We start from the raw sequence: 6,205 nt of genomic DNA, 5'->3' as shown, positions 1-6,205 counted from the left end.
ACATCGATGTTTCGCTCTCTCTCTCTTCCTCCCTATCTCCCTCCTGCTCTATCTCAAAATAAATGCAAAAAAAAAAAACAAAAAAAAAATGTCCTCGGTGAGGATAAAAAACAAAAGAAACAAAAACCAAAAATACTATTTTGAGAAAAACAAAAATTATTTAACTATTTAGGTTGACTATAGGGATATGTGACTGGCTCAAGCAACAATATAATATAAATTAATGTTCTAAGAAATAACAACAATGTCTAGGAGTGACTGTTAATTTTTGAAATACATTTTTGTTTTGTTTTTCCTCAGGATTTTTCATTTCCTATATAACGTTTTGAAAAATTTCCTTAAACCTGACCAGTGTGGCTCACTGGTTGAGCACTGACCCATGCACCAAGAGGTTGCTGGTTCGATTCTTGGTCAGGGCACATGCCCAGGTTGTGGGCCTGATCCCCAATGGGGGGCATGCAGGAGGAAGCCAATTGATGTTCTCTCTCATCGATGTTTCTAGCTCTCTCTCCCTCTCCCTTCCTTCTCTCTAAAAATAAAGAAAAAAAAAAAACTAAAAAAAAATTTCCTTAACTTCAATTAAAAGAAATGGGGGGGGGGGGAGTAAACCAAAGAACTTAGATGCGTATATAATTATATGCATATTTATGGACACACAACAGTGCAGTGAAGGTGGAGGGCAGTGGGGAGGAGGGTGTCAATGGGGGATAAAAGAAGGGACATCTGTAATACTTTCAACAATAAAGAAAAAAAGATTATTGTGGTAGTACTTTGACAGAAGTATATTCAAAGTCACAGCTAGTAACCTTCACATATTTTTTGTTGTTGAAGTGGTGACATTTTGTAGCCAGATCTACACAGAATTCTGGTACTCAGACCAGTCTGAATTAACGTCTTGGTTTCGCTACTGAATTTTAGGACATTTAATTTTCTCTTTCTATAAATATTACATAGTAATAATCTTTAATACCTTTTGGGAATATTGCTATATTAGTAGCATCACAATTATGTCAAAGAAGCATTACATTGTCAGCAATTATAATAAAACATCTAATTATGATCTCTAGTGAAAAGATATATGGTTACACTGACTACTACTTACATAGATAACAATAGAGTATAAGGTAATAATATAAACCATTTATAGTTGTGTTAAAGGGAGAGTATTTAATTGGCATTAGTAAATAATAATAAAAGCTGAAAACTTGGCATATAAATTTTGAAAAAAGGAGAAATGATGAACTATTGTTACCAGATATTAAAATATATTATCATGTCCGGCTGGTGTGGCTCAGTGGTTGAGTGTCGACCCACGCACCAGGAGGTTGCTGGTTCGATGCCCAGTCAGGCACATGCTCAGGTTGTGGGCCCAATCCCCAATGGGAGGGGCATGCAGGAGGCGGCCAATCGACATTCTCTTTCATCGATGTTTCTATCTCTCTCTCCCTCTCTCTAAAATCAATAAAGAAAAAAAATTTTAAAATATATTATCCTGCCCTGGCCAGTTTGGCTCAGCGGTTAGAGCGTCGGCCTGCGGTCTGGAGAGACCCGGGTTCGGTTCCCGCTAAGGGCGCGTACCTCGGTTGCAGTTTGTCCCCGGCCCTGGTTGGTCGTGCGGGTGGCAGCCACTCGATGTGTCCCTTCATGTCGATGTTTCTCTCTCTCTCTCCCTCCCACTCTATCTGTACAAAAAATGGAAAAATGTCCTCGGGTGAGGATAAAAAATAAATAAATAAATAAATAAATAAATAAATAAATAAAAATATATTATCCTAATAACAATATAAAGTTACCTTTTTTTTTTTTTTTTATCCTCACCCCAGGATATTTTTCCATTTTTTGTACAGATAGAGTGGGAGGGAGAGAGAGGAAGGGAGAGAGAGAGAGAAACATTGACGTGAAGGGACACATCGAGTGGCTGCCACCCGCACGACCAACCAGGGCCGGGGACAAACTGCAACCGAGGTACGAGGTACGCGCCCTTAGCGGGAACCGAACCCGGGTCTCTCCAGACCACAGGCCGACGCTCTAACCGCTGAGCCAAACCGGCCAGGGCAAAAGTTACCTTTTTAAAAAAAATCTTCACCCAAGGATATTTTTCTATTTATGTTCAGAAAGAGTGGGAGGAAGAGCGAGGGAGAGAGAAACATTGACTTGAGAGGGACACATTGACTGGTTGCTTCCTGCATGGCTGGTTTGGCTCAGCCTGTGGACCAATGAGTCGCGGGTTCGATTACAGTCAAGGGTATGTACATCGGTTGCGGTTCTCCCTGGCCCTGCTCAGGGTCATGCAGGAAGCAATTAGTCGATGTGTCCCTCTCATGTTGATGTTTCTCTCTCCCTCCCACTGTATCTGAAGATAAATAGAAAAATATTCTCAGGTAGGATTAAAAAAAAAAAAAGTAAAAAAAAGCAGTGTGGTACCAGCAGGTCAGTGGAATAGGGTAGAGAACATACACAGATCTAATATATATAAGAATTTCATATAAAATGAAACATAAGGAAAGGAAGGATCTGGGATTATCAATACCAAAATTGGAAGTATTAAAAAAAACAAATTACGCCCTGGCCGGTTTGGCTCAGCGGTTAGAGTGCCCACCTGCGGTCCGGAGAGACCCGGGTTCGGTTCCCGCTAAGGGCATGTGCCTCGGTTGCGGTTTGTCCCCGGCCCTGGTTGGTCGTGCGGGTGGCAACCACTCGATGTGTCCCTTCCACATCGATGTTTCCCTCTCTCTCTCTTCCTCTCTCTACCTCCCACTCTATCTGTACAAAAAAATGGAAAAATGTCCTCGAGTGAGGATTAAAAAAAATTACAAAAATTAGAAAGGTTCTTTTATAATACGTTTTTATTGATTTTTTAGAGAGGGGGAGAGAAACATCAATGTGAGAGAGAACACTGATTGGCTGCCTCCTGCACGCCCTATATTCAGAACTGAGCCCACAACTGGGGAATGTGCCCTGACCAGGAATCATACCGGGACCTCTCAGTCCATGGTATGGTGATCAATCCACTGAACCACACCAGCCGGGCGAAAGATTCTTTTTAAAGTGTGTATATGTGTCCCTGGCTGGTTTGGCTCTGCAGACCAGAGAGTCCCGGGTTCGGTTCCCGCTAAGGGCACGTACCTTGGTTGCAGTTTGTCCCTGGCCCTGGTTGGGTGGTGTGGGTGGCAACCACTCCATGTGTCTCTCTCACATTGATGTTTCTCTCTCACATTGATGCTTCTTTCTCTCTCTTCCCTGCTTCTCTCCAGCTCTATCTGGAGATAAATGCAAAAATGTCCTCGGGTGAGGATAATAAATAAATAAAATGTGTGTATATAAAACAAATTCATATAAAGTGATAAAAATTTGTAACACTATTTGATAGGTGGACAAATAATCTGAATCAACAGTTTGTAAAAGATGGATTATATATTATTATCAAACATGAAGAAATATTCAACCACAGTAGAAATCAGAGAAACATAAATTATGAGATATCAAATTACCGAAAGATCACAAAGATTATGAGTGCTAGAGATGAGGTAAACCAGATACTTTAAAATACAGTGTTGATGAATGTATATTCAAGACCCTGTATTCAGTGTTGTTGTTTTTCGGGGGTGGGGGTGTCTATACTCAAAGTGAAATTGCTGGATCATATGGTAATTCCATTTTTATTTTTAAACATCTTTATTGTTGAATGTATTACAATGTCCCCACCTTTTTTTCTCCATTGACCTCCTCCTCCCCAATCCTGCCCTCCTCCTACCTTCTCCATACTATTGTCTGTGTCCATTGGTTATGCATATACGCATAGACGTTCTTTGGTTTATCTCATCTCACCCTGCCTCCCCCTTCCCTTTGAGGTTCATCAGTCTAACAACAAATTTGTACTTCTTAATTCCCTCATGTTTTGCACCTACCCGCCCCCACCCCCTCCCATCTGGCAGCCAACACAAAGTTCTCTGTATCTATGAGTCTGTTTCTGTTGTTTGCTCATTTTGTTTGTAGACTTAATTGTTGATATGTATTAATTGCCATTTTATTGTTCATAGTTTTGTTCTTCTCCTTCAAGAAGACCCTTCAACATTTCATATAATACTGGTTTGGGGATGATGAACTTCTTTAGCTTTTTCTTGTCTGGGAAACTCTTGATATGTCCATCAATTCTAAATGATAGCTTTGCAGGATAGAGTAATCTTGGCTCTAGGTCATTGCTTTTCATCACCTTGAGTATCTCTTGCCACTCCTTTCTGGCTTGCAAAATTTCTTTTGAGAAATTAGCTGACAGTCTTATGGGAGCTCTTTTGTAGGTAATGAACTGCCTTTAAGATTCTCTTTGTCTTTAACCTTTGGCATATTGATAATAATGTGTCTTGGTGTGAGACTCTTTGGGTTCATCTTGTTTGGGAGTCTCTGTGCTTCCTGAACTTGTATGTCTGTTTCCTTCACCAAGTTAGGGAAGTTTTCTGTCATTATTTTTTCAAACAGGTTTTCAATTTCTTGCTCTCCCTCTTCTCCTTCTGGCACCCCCATGATGTCAATGTTGGTATGCTTGAAGTTGTCCCAGAGGCTTCCTACACTATCCTCATTTTTTTGGATTTTTTCATTTTGCTGTTCTGATTGGGTGTTTTTTGCTTCCTTATATTCCAAATCGATTGTTTGCTTCTTGGCTGATAATGCCATTTTTAATTTTTTTGAGGAAACACCAGTTTCCATAGTGGCTACACCATTTTACATTCCCACCAACAATGCACAAGGGTCCAAATTTCTCCACATCCTCACTAACACTTGTTAATTTGTTTTATTTTGTTTTGATAGTAGCTGTCCTAATAGGTGTGAGGTGATTGCTTTTGATTTGCATTTTCCTAGAGATTAGTGACACTGAGCATCATTTTAATATTTCTTTGCTATTTCCTTATCATCTTTGGTGAAATGTTTATTTCAGTCTTTTGTTGATATTTTAATCGGATTTTTTGCTGAGTCTGAGTTTTCTATATATTCCAGAAATTAACTCCTTACCTGATATAGAATTTACAAATAAATACTTCCCCTACTCCATACGTTGCCTTTTCATTCTGTTGATTATATTCTTTGATGCATACACGTTTTTAAATTATGATATAGCCCATTTGTCTATTTCTTACTTTTGTTGCCTGTTCTTTTGGGGTCATATCCAGGAAGTCCTTGTGGAATCTAATGTCATGAAGCTTTTTCTCTATGTTTTCTTTGAAGAGTTTTTATAGTTTTAAGTCTTATTTTTAGGTCTTTGATCATTTTAATTTTTTAAAATTGATTTTGACAGAGAGGAATGGGTGGAGAGAGATGAGAAAACATTGCCTCCTGCATGTGTGCTCCAACCAGGAATAGAACCCTGAGTATGTGCCCTGACATGGAATCAAACCTGCCATCTTTTAGTCCATGGTATGATACTTCAAACAATTGAGCCATACCAGCCAGGGCTTGAGTTAATTTTTGTATATAGTGTAAGGTAAGGGGCTTCTTCGTTTTTTTTTTTTTTGGTACGTTCCTGAACCTGGAACTCTCTGGTCTGTAGGCCAACACTCCAACCGCTGAGCCAAACCAGCCAGGGTGGGGCTTCTTCATTTTTAAGAACTATTGAGCAGCTATTGGGAGTGTAAACTGCTACAACTACTTTGGAGAAATATGGCATTATCAACACTAATTAAAAATGGCCCTGGCCAGTTTGGCTCAGCGGTTGAAGTGTCGGCCCGTGGACCAGAGTCCCAGGTTTGGTTCCTGCTAGGGGCGCATACCTTGGTTGCAGTTTGCCCACAGCCCTGGTTGGGATTGTGCAGGTAGCGGCCAGTCAATGTGTATCTCTCATGTCAATGTTTCTCTCTCTTCCTCCCTCTTTCCCTCACACACTATCTGAAGGTGAATGCAAAAGTGTCCTTGGGCGAGGATTAAAAAAATTAAATAAATAAATAATGCATATACATGTAAATGTTCTATTTTTTGGTAATTTTGAAAAACTGAAAATAACTGAAATATCCATGTGGCAGAATTTTAAAGATGACTCTTCTCAGGATTCTCATCTAGGGATGGTGTAGGTAACTGCCATGAAGAGATTTTCAAGATGTATTTAAAATCTGAGTTGACCTTAATATACAGATAACCCAATCAGGTGAGCAGCCCCACTCCCCTTTTTTTAGAGAGTGGAGATTTCTCTCTTAGTAGCAGATGAGGAAGGCAGACA

The sequence above is a fragment of the Molossus molossus genome, unplaced genomic scaffold, assembly GCF_014108415.1.
Source record: "Molossus molossus isolate mMolMol1 unplaced genomic scaffold, mMolMol1.p scaffold_m16_p_3, whole genome shotgun sequence".
NCBI classification, from domain to species: Eukaryota; Metazoa; Chordata; class Mammalia; order Chiroptera; family Molossidae; genus Molossus; species Molossus molossus.
Note: the sequence above shows the minus strand (reverse complement) of the source record.